Here is a 15219-nt window from a genome sequence, read left to right on the forward strand (position 1 = left end):
CTAATTTATGAATACGGCAATTAGCCTAAGTGTTTTTTTTTTAAACATCTTCATTGGAGTATAATTGCTTTACAATGGTGTGTTAGTTTCTGCTATATAACAAAATGAATCAGCTATACATATACATACATCCCTATATCTCCTCCCTCTTGTATCTCCCTCCCACCCTCCCTATCCCACCCCTCTAGGTGGTCACAAAGCACCGAGTTGATCTCCCTGTGCTATGCGGCTGCTTCCCCCTAGCTATCTATTTTACATTTGGTAGTGTATATATGTCCATGCCACTCTCTCACTTCGTCCCAGCTTACCCTGCCCCCTCCCCGTGTCCTCAGGTCCACTCTCTATGTCTGTGTCTATATTCCTGTCCTGCCCCTAGTTTCTTCAGAACCGTTTTTTTTGTTTTTTTTTAGATTCCATATATATGTGTTAGCACACAGTATTTGTTTTTCTCTTTCTGACTTACTTCACTCTGTATGACAGACTCTAGGTCCATCCACCTCACTACAAATAACTTAATTTCATTTCTTTTTATGGCTGAGTAATATTCCATTGTATATATGTGCCACATCTTCTTTATCCATTCATCTGTCGATGGACACTTATAGCCTAAGTGTTTTTAAACATTGTGCAGGCCAAAAAACACATCTGAAAGCTAGGAGCAAATCAAGCTCTAGCCATTTATGGCCTCTGCTGTAGAGAGGGGAGACTTTAGTCTGGTTATGCCTTTTTTTTTTTTGCTGCCTAGACCCGAATGGCTTCCCTTCCTGGACTCAGAGTATCTCTAGAAAACCATCTTACAGTTCAGTTTTAACAGCACTATCCTCTGTATCAAAGTGACGTCACCATATGGATCCCCAAGAATGCCAAATATGTAAAAGTTAGGTAACCAGTTACTCAATTTGGAATATTCTTGCTGGCCTAAGAATCAAGTATTCAAGTATGTCCAGTCCGTGCTATTTCCATCATCATCCAAACACCTGGAACTGCTAGTTAGATTTTGACCCAGATCTGTTGAAATGCTTCTTGCCACCGACAAACTTCACTAAAATGTGTATTTCTAAAAAAAACACTAGAAAGCAGGAGGCCTAGAATATAAACTACTCTAAAGATGAAACTCTTTCTTTGCATTTGTCTTTGAAACCACAACAATTAGTACCATATACATAGTCGATATTCATTATAAAGTAGAGGAATAAGTTTAAGTGTTAAGTTTAGAGTTTCCTGAGAAATGACCAGTGACACAGGAATTGAGTGCAAATTTATTTAAGAAATGATTCTGGGAAGAACCAGAAGAGAGTGAAAAAGTGAGGCAGGGAAGAAAAGGAAGCCAATCCAGGTAACCACTGTGGGCAACTGAAGCCTGGTCCTTCTGGGGACCCCTGGGAGACCCGTGAAACATGCCTTATGGTGGTCAGGTCTGAAGGGAGAAGAAATTGGGGCATTGGTCTAGCAACTTCTATCTGTCATGGTTGTTCCTGGGTACATTGACTCCCCAGCACTACTGGCTTGACAGTGTATAGAACAAGCTCACTCCCACACCCAGAGAAAGCCCTCAGGCAGTCATAGGTATCTGCAGGAAGGCTTTGGAGAGAATAAATCCCCTTTGTGCATTGGAACTTCTCATATACACAAAAGCATTCATGAAGAGGACGCTGACAAAAGAGAGACAAAGACAACCCACAAAAAGTGGCCATTGCAGATGGAATGGGCAAGCTTCTGGTCTCCACATCATGAAAAACTGTCTTGCTATAAAACATCTGGGTACAATGTGACACAAATCTTTTTAAATGCATAGGTAAGCTTGCATGAAAGAACGGGAGGTTTCCAAGAGCCAGAGCTAAAAGAAAGCACAAAAGCAGAGTGGAAAGCCAGCACCGAAGCTATGTCTGTCCTCAGAACAGGTGTTTGACTCCGTGGGCCAGAATGTCGCTTCAATGGCTCTGTGAGAGCCTGGCAACCATGCCCTGTGCTGTGCAAGATGGAAATCAATCCCATCATGAAACAAGGACCATCAAAGAGTTATAGCCACAATTAAAAGTGGACAAAAAAAAAAAACCACATTCTTCAGCAAAATGGAAGACAAAGAAACTTATCTGACTCTGCTTGGCCTCTGGAGAAAGTAGCTCTTCCCTGAGGAGCAGTAACTCCAGACCTGATATCACCACTGGTTTGGGGCTCAAACCTCTATATACAAAAATGTATATTCCCTTCATGATCCAAGCCTAGAAATGAAATTAAAGTGGGTCTTGATTGGGAATACCTGGGACACATTGACAGAAGAAAATGCAAACTTTCTCTGGAGGAATACATACTCTCAATTCAGGTTTCACATGATTTCTGAAGATTGAGCTCAAGATCCAAAACTTAAAAACACAAGGAAAGAAGCCACCATGAGGGAAAGTCAGCAGAAAAACAAAAAGCAAAATTATAGCCCTATATGTATTAGATTTGGAAAATATAAGATACCAAATATAAAACTGAGAACATGTCATTTGTTTAAAGAAATAAAAGAGGGAATCTAAAACATGAGCCAGGAAAAATACAATGTAAAAAAACACATCTGAGAGATTTGAAAAAGAATCAGAGAAGCCCTTAAAATAAAATATTTAATTGTTGAAATAAAAAAATCATGGCTAGGTTAAAACACAGATTTTAAAATAGCTTAGAGAGAACTAATGAACTGGATGAAAGGTCTGGAGATATGACTCAAAATGCGTCATGGAGAAATCGAGAGATATGAGCTACAGCTATAAAACAAAACAGAGATAATAGGGAAAAGGCAATTTCTGAAGAAAAGTACTGGGATTTCCTGGAATTAATGAAAGACACGAATCTTCAAATTCAGTAAACACAACAATTCCCATGTGGGATTCATAAAAAGAATTCCACAACTAGACCCATCGGAGTAAAACCACAAATTAACAAAGGAAAAAAAAATAACTGGTATAAATATATAGCAAGAGAAATCATGTAGCAAAAAATTATATTTAGACTGATAGCAGATTTTAATATAGCAACAGCAATATACTCAGAGAAAAGAGAAAACAGCAATCGACTTCAACTTCTCTATTTAACTAATTACCACGCAAAAATAAGAGGGAATTAAAGACTTTTTTTGACAAACAAAATCTAGAGTTTGCCACCAAAAGACTCACAGTAATGGAACTTTCTAAGGCAGGGGTCCCCAAGCCCCCAGGCCGTGGACCACTACTGGTCCATAGCCTCTTAGGAACCGGCCCACAAAGCAGGAGGTGAGTGGCGGGTGAGCAAGCGAAGCTTCATCTGCTGCTCCCCATCACTAGCATTACCGCCTGAACCATCACCCCCCCCACCCCCACTCCCCCCACCCCCGCACCCCGTCTGTGGAAAAATTGTCTTCCACAAAACTGGTCCCTGGTGCCAAAAAGGTTGGAGGCCACTGTTCTAAGGGATACTTCAGAAAGAAATAAAATGTTCCCAGAAATAAGTTCTGAAATGCAAGATGGAATGGGAGAAAAGAATTAATACATTAAAAGAAACAATGAATGATAATAATATCTAATTTGAAACAGGAATGTATTTGTTTCCTATTGTTGCATAATGAATTACCCTAAAACTTAGCAGTTTAAAACAACAACCATTATTATCCCACAGTTTTTAATGGCTGAATAACTTACATATATATAACTATAATAAAATGTTTATCCATTCATCCATCAATGGACATTTAGGTTGTTTCCGTGTCTTGACTATTGTAAATAATACTGCTGTGAATGTGGGGGTGCAGATATCTTTCCGAGTTAATGTTTGTGTTTCCTTTGGATCTATTCCCAGAAGTGGAATTGCTAAATCATATGGTAGTTCTATTTTTAATTTTTTGAGGATCTACCAGATTGAATTTTAAAAATAAGCTCTCTGCTCTTTAAAGAAATGTACCTAAAATACAAATCTACAGTGAACATCACACTTAATGGTGAAACATTGGAAACATTCCCTTTAAAACCAAGAACCAGACAAGAGCACCCACCATGACAAGTTATATTGAGCATGACACTGAAGGCCCTCAGCAGCACAGTAAATAAAATGTTTAAGGATTTGAAAAGAGGATACAAAATATTATTATATGCATATAATATGACTGTCAACATAGAAAAACCTAATTAAAATTTATTGGAATTAATGAGAGTTGAACTAACAATTTATTTTGAAATCAGTGTATTATATTATTCCAAAAGATAGCTAGCATACGTAGCTTTGGTTAATTCACTTTCACAGATATAGAATATATCATTATTTGCATAGACTAAAATTATATACATTCTCCTTTTTTTAAATCTTTTTTTTAAACTTATTTATTTTAGTTATTTATTTTTGGATCTGTTGGGTCTTCGTTGCTGAGCATGGGCTTTCTCTAGCTGAGGCGAGCAGGGGCTACTCTTTGTTGTGGTGCACGGGCTCCTCATTGCGGTGGCTTCTCTTGTTGTGGAGCATGGGCTCTAGGTGCATGGGCTTCAGTAGTTGCAGCACGCAGGCTCAGCAGTTGTGGCTCGTGGGCTCTAGAGCCAGGCTCGGTAGTTGTGGCGCACAGGCTTAATTGCTCTGCGGCATTTCGGATCTTCCCGGAGCAGGGATTGAACCCGTGCCCCCTGCATTAGCAGGCAGATTCTTAACCACTGCACCACCAGGGAAGCCCCTATACATTCTCCTTTTAATAAATATTTAGGTTGCCTCCAATTTTTCACAATTACAAACGGTTGTGAGCATCTATTATTTATGTCTCCTTATGTCAGAAAATGCTTCCCAATCCAGGACTTTTCTTTCCATTTCTCTGAGGCTTAATTAAGCCTAGGCAAAGGTATGTAGAAGAATTTCTCTAGTTTAACCAGTTTTGTCTAGTAATGTTTCCATACAATAACAGTTTTTAAATGCTATGTTCTGAAAACACATGAACAGATGGCAAAAAAAAAAAAAAAAAAGGCTGAACGATATCCAAATGGTTCCAATGATGGTGTGAAGGAGATGGGTGAGGTGTCAAGTCAGGTCTGCTTGAAACTTTGCAGTGATCAGCTCACATGCTGCACTGAACTTGTGTGCAGGTCATTGGGGCAGGTAGTCTGTGGTTATTCAGTAAGTGCGTGACTCATTTATTAATCTGAAGTCAGGTTTCCATCTTATTTTTCATGTCAGTTTGCAATCTTCCAACAGAATTATTTTTATATTTTTAGCAAAAGTATTTTTAATCCTCTAAACAGGAGGAAACTAATAGGATTGTGTTGATTCAGGAAGCAGAGAAATGAGTCCTTTTCTTAATTAGTAATTTATTTTGCTGGCAGAGGATCCAAACTAAAGGCAGCTGGTTCTTTTCTCCTCCAGTATCGACCAGTGAGTGCTTGTAGACCTATGTCATTCCTGTCACGGGATTCTGTTCCTGGGTGGTCCATGCCACACAATGAGAAACATCCTTCTCCTTCCCATCAGGGAGAGCTCTACTGCAAAGCTGGGACATCCAGTAGATTCATTCTGGTTCCATCTCCTAATGTGAGACATGCAAGAATAAGTGGTGAACGAGTTCTGGGAATTCGGAATCCTGCTTCCTGGATTTCAGTACAAGACATCCTGGTGGAAACTCTCATTGGGTACCGACTCCACCTTCTCAGTAAATCTCCAGGGTGTTTTTAGGAAGAGTCGATTAAATGCTCTGGAGATACTGTGCCTCTTATTCTCTCATGAAGGATGCATCTGTGATCCCCCTTGAACACTTCCTCTCCCTTTCAGTGCCTTCTGTTGGGCACTCATGCTCATTCCATATCAGGGTGGTCAATTCCGAAACAGTATCACTCTCTGGACCCTTTCCTGACTGCTAACAGTGAAGAAGAGGGTCTTTACATGTGTTATGGACTGTATTGTCTCCCCAAAAGTCATATGCTGAAGCTCTAAACCTCAATGTGATGGTATTTGGAGGAGGGGTGTTTGGGAGGTAATTAGGGTTAGATGAGGTCATGAGGGTGGGGCCCTGTGATGGAATTAGTGACCTTCTAAGAGGAAGAGACCAGAGAGGTCTCTCTGTCTCTGCCATATGAGGACACATGGAGAAGTCAGCAAACCAGGAAGAGGGCTCCTACCAGGAGCCAAATCAGCCAGAATCCTGATCTTGGACTCCCCAGCTTCCAGAACTGTGAGAAATTAAGCCACCCAGTCTGTGGTGTTTTGTTGTGACAGCCTGACAAACTAAGACAAACCATCAGCTCCGTCAGTAGTCTTGCCTCCTAGGAAAAGTGTACATTGATGTTTCCTCCTGTGACTCTGACGGAGGGTTGGAGGCAGCAGTGGACACTTTGTTACCCAGTGTGGGGAAAGCAGGACTCAAGGGGGAAGAAGTATATAGTAAGTTGCTCTCACTCTAGAAAGCGCTGGGGAAACAAGTCATAAGAATTAGCACTTGTTCTGCAGGCCTCCATGTGACGGCATGACAAGAACTTCCTCAGGGGTCCTGAACACAGCGCTGGGAAGGATGGGGGGCTATGGAAGGAAACCCCCATCACGGCTGGTCATCCAAGCCGCCCTCCCCCAGATGGACATTAACAACAATTAGCCACTGCTGCGTGTGCATCTCACAGCTTCTAGGATTTGATCGTTCCTGAGAACTTCCACCTCATGTCATGGAGGGAGTTTTGCCTGAACCTTGAAGGCTGAGTGGGCAAAGAAGTTGTCAACCCCCTGTAGTTGTTGACTACAGCCCCTTTCCCGATTCCTCCCAGGGAACAAGCTTCTTGGGCAAGTGTTTCTCTTAAGAGGGCATGCCTACTAGGCTGGAGGGAATGTAACATGCACGGCCACTCTGGAAAATTGGCTGTTTCTTATAAAACCAAACATACGCTTACCATATAACCCAGCAACCTCAGTCCTGGGTATTTATCCCAGAGAAATGAAGACCATGTTCATACAAAAACTTGTATGTGAAAGCTCTATTTCTAATAGTCCCAAACTGGCCAGATGTCCTTCAACAGGTGAGTAGTTAAACAATCTGTGAAACGTCCACACTACGGGAAAACAACTCAGCCACAAAAACGAATGAGACACACAACCACCTGGATGGGTCTCCAGGACACCATGGAGAATGAAAAAAAATCCAATCTCAAAAGGTTGCATATGAGGTGATCATTTTGTAATGTATAAAAATATTGAATCACTATGCTGTATACCTGAAACTAATATAATATTGCAAGTCCACTATACTTCAATTTTAAATATATATATATATGACAAGTTAAGAAGCAAATGTACATATTGTATGGTTCCATTTGGATAACGTTCTCAAGATGACAAAATTATACTGCTGGAGCAGTGATTCATGGTTTCTGGGGTGTAGGGAAGGGGAGGTGGTGTAGGGAGTGCCTGTCAAAGGACAGCATGAGGAGCGTTCTCTGTGTCTGTATCTTGATTGCGGTGGTAGTAGCTGAAGGAGTGAATAACAACACCGTTACTAAGATTGTGTTTAACCTGCAAAGGGGCCAGGCCAGGTAGTGTGGAGTGAGAGCATGGGAGATACGCCTTGCATGCAGAAGACAGTTTGACTCTACGTTGACTATAAAATGAGAGATTTAGAGTGTACGTGTATCTTTTCTTGAGTTTGTGTTTGGGCCATGTAGTATCGTAATTAGGTGATGGAAGTGTTATACTCCAGGTGAAAGCAGCAGCCTCTTCTGGTTTGTCTTTGTATCCCCAAGGCCTAGTGTTCTTCCTGCCATGTGTCGGGTGCTCAGTAAATGAATGAGAGGCTAAGTTGCAGTTCCCATTCTCCAGCCACTAAGATGCACTGTCACCTGTAAGACAGGTTCAAGTTTGCTCGTACGCTCATGTTAAGATTTTTTGTGGCACCGTGACACCCCCTTGGTAACACACAATAAAACTGTGCATTTAGTGTTTATTGTCCATCTACACTTGAGATGCAAAAGATCAATCTTAATAGCTTCAAATGGGTCGTTATTTTCCTTGAGACATTTGGCGAGGTGTTTTGGATGGACCCTCATCCTCATTGCCATGTCTCTCCTTTTGGTCTCTAATGCGTATACTATCGCACAAAAACCATCTCCCCCTAAGCTCGTGGAAGCCAAACACAGGTTATTCCTGGGGAGTGGAATTCAGAGGCCAAAAGAGGATGCAGGTTCACACCCCTTCTCCATCAATACTGAGTTCCAATGAAGCCGATTTCCTTTGCAGTTAGAAGCAGACAAGGTGAGGGATCCAGAATTTTGAACTTGGCCGCCCAAACCTACCTTCACACTCAAAAACGCATGCACCAGGCTTACCAGGCAGCCTGCGGGCTGTAGGAATTCTTGCCCTCTGTACAGCTACAAACAGGAGCTGTTCCACTGTGATGGTGTTCATGCATTTTGGTCATGTTTGGTATCAGGGACCATGTTCAAGCATTTTCAAACACCCACTCTACACGTTCAAGTTGAAGAAACAGAAAGCCAGATTGTATACCCAACTTTGGCCAGGTGAGTCAGTTCCCAATGAAATGCTGACCAAAGAGACTGGAATGGGGGCAGAGCTACTATTATTTGAAATATAATAGCCCATCAGGGAGCTTTGCGGTGCTATTCTATAGTAATAAGATTTGACAGGTGGAGAAAAAAGGAGAGATCAGGAAATAACAGAACAACTAGCTAGAATACATTTACCACCTTGTTAGTCATTTCTTTCTCTTCAGTGGCAGGGAAGGAGGATGAGGGAACGGGGAAGAAACACACCACAACGCATCCAGGACAAAAAAGAGGATATTAATTTTCTGTTGCCATGGTAATGGATTTCCAGCAATGGCTTCTCACCGAAGACTTCCCCCCCAATCCATAATTTTTAGGGATCCATAATGACCCTTGAATGTTATCCTAGGAATCACACAAGAAAATTAACCACCCCCCCCATGAAAATACTGCCTTGTAAGAAAGGAAACTTTCAGATCCGTGCACAACCAGGTCTGTACTGTAAACAGTACAAGCTTGCAGTACAAGCTCACCCAACCTAAAAGAAGAAGTCAAAAGCAAGGTCTGTTTGTTTTGTTTTATTTGCAAAAGAATTCTGAAAGATAGTAGAGGTACATCTGCTAATATTTGGCCTGGGACTAGATTTTCAACCACACTCAGAAACTCCATCCTAAGTGCCAAGGCAGATACCCTGGTTATGATGATGATGAATTAATATGTACTAACACCTTTCCAAAGAGCCTTCCAAGTGTGGGGAAAATCAATCACTGGCTTCAAAACTCAGGCTTCCCAAGTGATCCCTGGCACCCATCACAGATGGACGTGAAAGCCCAGCTTCCCTCCTGGTGTCATCAAACTGCCCAACCTTCTCTCCTTTTCATCTATCTGTCCAACCAGCTGAGATTCGTGGGCGTGTCCAGTACTAGATGCTGGTTATGTAAGGATGGATAAATAAGACCGAATTCCTAACCTCCACAGCTTATACCCTAGTGTCGTCGACCTATGCGAGATACAAACCAGCAAGAGTTCCCGCCCTTCACGATGATAAAGGTATGATGAAGACGTACAGCGCGAGCCGTGCATGAGAGACCTTAGGAAGGACAGGTCAGGAAACTCCAGGGCATCCTGGGAGGAGAGTGGTTGAGCCGGATTGTGAAGATACAAAAGGCAGGAGAGAGACGAACAAGGTTTTCCTATGTGAGATCCAGCCGTCTCTCATTTACTGGAAATTGCCCAAATTTTCATGCTGCAGATAGAGGTAAACAGTTGCAAAAGGTAGAGAATAAAGTGAGAGCCATTTATGCTGCAGCTCTGAGTTAGCACCTGCGCTGGAGAGACATGAGGTCAGGCGCAGTGAGAAGGGGAGAGTAATCAAAAATAGAAGAGGATATGACAGAATGATACATAAGGGAAAAGTCCCACCCTCTTGGGCCTGACCTTGGTTGAGGAGGCAGGACAGCATCATATAAGATAGTGTGTATGTAGTATGAATACTAGGTAGCCTACGCTAAGTAACTGGCATAGATCTAAGTGCGTAGGGGCAGAGAGAAAGAAGCTGGGGGAACAAGGCAACATTTCCCAGAGAGGCCAGGATTTGGACAGAAAGGAAAGAACTGATCGCAGGCAACGAAAGCACAGGTCAGATCCTGTCACGCCCTTCCTCTAGAACCATCGATGGCTCCCCAGGCACCGTTTCTGGCTCACTCTCTATGCTTCCCTGGGACGAGGACAGCCCTATCTATAATACTTCTAAAAACTAAGTTGGCTTTTTCTCACCCTCAGCCCCTCTTATATGAGCCAGTTTCTTAAGATAAATCTCTCGATAGATATTATATATATTATATTTCTATATATGTACATGATAAATACCCTCTATGTGTTATATCTGTGTCTATGTCTAGCTAGCTAGCTAGATATCATCTCTATATATCCTATTGCTTCTGCTTCTCTGAAAAACTGTAATATATCGGGTTTTATTAAAGAGCAAGAAGCTATCCAGTGCTATTTTATTAACCAACCAGAAGCAGACCAGCTTTGCTCACATTCTGTTTGCCCAAGTTTTTCTTCTCTCCATAAACCATTAGAGTCGATTTCACCAGTGCATCCGAGTGATGTGCTGACAGTAAGCCCCTCCCCTGTCTCTGTTGTCCTTCTCTACCCTCCCCAAGCCATGCCTCTATTGGAAACGTGCTATAAAACATGCCGTGGAATATCGAACTCCCCTGGAGCAGCCTGTTTTCTGCCAACAGCACACGGAGGAAGCGATATCAGCTCCTAAAGTCATGGGTTAAGGGATGGGTGGGTTAAGGGATGTTAGAAGAAAGTCTGCTCTGGATCTCAGGATGTAGCCCACCTAAGTGCTGGAGGGGAGCACAGAGAAAGAGGGAAGGAGTGGGAGGGAGAAAGAGAGAAAGAAGGAGAAAGAGAGAGAGGCTACCTTCACGCAGCAGGAAGGTCGTGGACAGCCTTGGATGGACTTGGACATGAACGTGGGGAAGGCTAGTGGAGGGGAGGCTGGAGGGGTGTCAACTCTTTTTCAGGGTGACACTGCTGTCGGAATTCCACCCTCCCCACCACGGGAGCAGGAAAGCCAATTCTTCACCCACTTTGCAACAATATTTAAAACCTAAGCCATAGAACTCCAAGCACACGTGCGCACACGTGAACAAGTGTGAGTAAAACTCGTCAAATCTGAAAGAGCCCTGTGGGTTGTACCAACATTGGTCTCTTTGTTTTGATACTATACTATGCGTAAGATGTCACCGTGGCGGGGAAGCTGGGTGAAGGGTACCTGAAACGTCTATCTTTTTGCAACTTCCTGTGAGAATATAATGATTTCAAAATACAAAAATTTTGTAAAAGCCTCAAGCAGAGCTATGAAGTTGGAAAATGAGACTCGCAGCATGAGAGACAGCCCCCCGTCCTCTGTCCTTCAAACCATGAAACCAGCAGCACAGAGGATGGACACAGGGCACAGAGCAACAACCACGGACTCGAGGACCTAGGGATGCGTGGCTCGCCCGAGACACACCGGCTCCTGGCCCCACCAGGCCCTCGGCCCCGCCATCCTCGGGGAGGAACTGCACTTCCAGAGGCTGAGTTTTGTCTTCTTCTCCCTGATTCCAGTTGAGAACCCAACGCTGGCCAGAAACACCCCAGGCCAGCTCATCCTCTCCTGGACAACTGCCCAGGGCCAGCCCTGCCAGGGAGAGCACAGGCAACGAACAGAACTCAAGGCCCAAGAATGGCTCTGAAGCTGAGATGTGTAAAGAACCTGCACATGCTAAATCTTACCCGTTTATCCAAGTCTATGCTACTCCATGAAGGCGCATGAAACAGTTCCAGGACGCATTTGACTGCCCTTATTTGACTGCCCTTAGCAGGAATGCAGATGCCAGCACCCACCGAGGGATTTCCTGTCAGCCGTTTGGAGGAGTCTGCCTTCCAGGCACACCTGTCCCTGGTGTGTGTGGACAGCAGGGCAGGTTGCGGCGCATTGGCCTCGTCCACTGTAACTGCGGGCCTCTCTTAGGCAGAAGTCACACATGAGGACAGAACAGACAGAAAGGGGGTATAGCTTAGAGGCAAAGGAAAAAATATTTTCCGTGAACAGGTCATATATTTTCCTATGAAGCTTTGCCTCTTTCCTCAGTCCATTCACTGCTATACATTGAAGTGTCTGGAAGAAACATGTATCTCTGCCCTCGAAGCCCAGGAACGCCAGCTCTCATTAACTTCCCCATTTTATTCTTTCAGAGAATCCACATTCGGATAATCCAATGTATATGTGGTCAAAACTACCTGAGACAAGTGTCCAAGGAAAAGTCCCCCCACCCTTGCCCCCAGTCAATTCTTACACTGTATAAGGAGAACTCCTTTAAAAATGCAACCCACTGTCTTGAATTTTGGTAGGTGATTCTGAGGCATTTGTCTGGCAATTGAGAAAGCAATTCTTTAAAGCAATGGTTCTCCACCAGGCGAGTTTGTCCCCCAGGGGATATTTGGCAATGTCTGCAATCTATTTGGGCTCGAATTGGGGCTGGGATGTTACTGGTTTCTAGTGGGTAGAGGTGTTGCTGCACGGGACAGCCACCCCCCAAAAAAGATTTCTGACCCAAAATGTCAATAGTGACAAGGTTGAGAAATCTGGTTTTAAAGTTCTGCACAAGTTGATTACAGATAACCTCTATTATTCATTCAACAAACCACTACTTGGAACCTAGTATAATCTTAAGATATTATGCTGGGCCCTGAAGCAGGGGAGCCTGCCTTGAAGCATCTAGTAGAGGTTTACAGGAAAATATAATGCAGTGTAAAGCAGCGGTCCCCAGTGTTTTTGGCACCAGGGACTGGTTTCGTGGAAGACGGTTTCTCCACAGACAGGGGGTGGGCGGTTTGGGGGTGTAGGGGTGGTGCACGCGGTAATGGGAGCCATGGGGAGCACCAGATGAAGCTTCGCTTACTTGCCCGCCGCTCACCTCATGCCGTGTGGCCCCGGTTCTTAACAGACCTTGGACGCTATCGGTCCGGAGCGCATGGGTTGGGGACCCCTGGTATAGAGCATGCCAAGCGCCAGAGTGAAAATACAAGTCAAAAGAGGAAAGGCTATAAGTGTGCGAGGCTGGGATTGGGGGGATGGGAGGAATGGATGTCATTTTCCCCAAGACAACTGCAAAGTGCATACTCACTCCCAAATATAAAATGCACTCTTAAATATAAAATTTGCTCTCAAATATAAAATTGAAATAACTGCTAGAAAAGAGCACCAAAGCCCTAAGCACTTTTTAAGCAATCTATCTTTCTGTTTTTATACTCACATCCTCAGAGAGGAGCAATCTGCTGCTTCCTTTTTAACTTTGTTTCTTATTAAGATTATTTCCCTAACAAGAATATTTTTCCAGTGCCAGGGAGATGCTTATTTCCTTCTCCTGCCCTTAGTTTATTCTCTCCATCTATACATTTAAAATACTGATAAGCACAGTGTAATTTTGCACCTGCTAATTAGCTAAGCGACACACGGTTAGCCTCTTTTACCTTTCCGCAGATCGCAACTTCAATTCGCTCACAATTTTGAGGATGCACGTTCCCAAACGTCTGTTAGTTGGTCTCTTTTTCGATCCCGAGGGCCAAATGTGTAGCAGAAACAATTGTCTCCTTATCCCCTGGTCCCATTTTCCAAGACGAAAGAAACCCTGGGATGACACGAAGATGCCAGTGAAGAAGTAAACTAAGCATAAGAGAAAATGGCTTTTATCCCCCCAGAAAATTAGTGACCAGATCGTAGGGGGGCTCATCAAACGGAAGTGCACCTGGATTAGATTCGCAAGGCTGGATAGCCTAGTGCTCATTTCCACGGCAGATATCACAGACAGTTATATGCCCTCCAGGTCAGCGATGTGGGCGATTAAACGGTCTGGAACGCTCCCATCGACAATGTGAGCTCATAGCTAAGCCGAAATTGAAGCCAGTTATGAAACAGAACTGCCAGATGCCATATGTCTGCATGCAAATGCCATATGTCTGCATGCAAATGTTCCAGGCGATCTTACTAATCAGAAACTTAACATAGTCTTCAAGGCTCTACTTTGTGAGTGCCTCTGTGCAGTACTGGGTGGCAACTTCTTATTTATTTGTTTTTAAGTCTGGGTTTGAACCTTGACTCTGCCACTTCCTAGTTCTTGAACCTAGGTAAGTCAGCACCACCTCTCTGAGTCTTTATTTTCCCACCTGTGAAATAAGGACAATCATGCCTGTCTCTCAAGATTGTCATTCATTCTATCAGTCTAGGTCCGGTCAGGAATTCAGAGACCCTGTCAGTCATCTCCACGGAGAAAATTTAATACAGAGTGTTGGTTAAGCAGTTGTTAGAGAACCAGAAAAGCAGAAGGAAGCAGTGAGGAAGCAGCTGCTCCCAGAGGGCTATGAGCAGAGGACAGAGGTTAGGGTTGTTAGAACCTGGAAGCTTGAAAGAAGGGCCTGAGGTGCTGAGACGCTGCCAGCTGGGGAAGGGGCGATGGCCTCCGAGGTACCGTCATCACAGAAGCTTGGAGCCAGTAGAGCTGAGCCTCAGCTGATGCCAAGAAGGTGCAAAACTCCAATAATAAAAAAATAAGGCAAAATAAATAAAGTGTAGTATAAAGTAAAAAAAAAAAGAGAGAGAGAGAGGGAGAGCTGGACACTGGAACCAACAGCCGCTGCCAGGGTGACAGGCCATCGCCGGGCGACACGCTCAAGCATCAGCAAGCAGGTAAGAAGAAGCAAGTCCTTCGCCCGCTCAGCCCCAGTCTGACCTCCGGCAGGTGGCAAAGGAGAAACGTGGTTGAAGAGCGCCCCCAGCTTTACACAGCAGAGCCCTGAAGGGTGGATTTGAAGCGTAGCCCATTCATCCGCTCATGTGTGCATTTATGGAGTGTCCGACTGCAAGGCTCTGTGCTAGGCACTGGGGAGTCTGAAGAATTAAGTCGATAGCTCATGAAGTGCACAGTTCAGTGACTCACATAACACAGACTCTCAGTTAAAATCAGTCGTCCTCTCTGGGGCCCAGTGGGAAACATGAAGGAAAAGGACATGGAAAGCAAAACAATACAAACAAAACAAACACTGGCTCTTGCCTCTAGGAGCTCTGTGTTTAGGTTAATTATTGTGGGACAAGTCAAAGAGCAAAGTACAAAGTCATACGTGCTTGTATACTTTAAAAAGTACTTCGAAAAAAAAAAAAATGGGGCTTCCCTGGTGGCGCAGTGGTTGAGAGTCC

The 15219-nt window shown here is 43.8% G+C and overlaps 1 protein-coding gene across 2 annotated transcripts in view; it reads left to right on the forward strand.

The window, feature by feature from the left end:
• The window catches only part of LY86 (lymphocyte antigen 86), a 51005-nt gene that overhangs the window by 10389 nt on the left and 25397 nt on the right, over positions 1 to 15219 (forward strand). The gene's annotated exons all lie outside the window — the stretch shown is intronic.

Source organism: Aethalodelphis obliquidens, unplaced genomic scaffold, assembly GCF_003676395.1.
Source record: "Aethalodelphis obliquidens isolate GAN/ISIS:26980383/991018 unplaced genomic scaffold, ASM367639v1 scaffold34, whole genome shotgun sequence".
Lineage (NCBI taxonomy): Eukaryota > Metazoa > Chordata > Mammalia > Artiodactyla > Delphinidae > Aethalodelphis > Aethalodelphis obliquidens.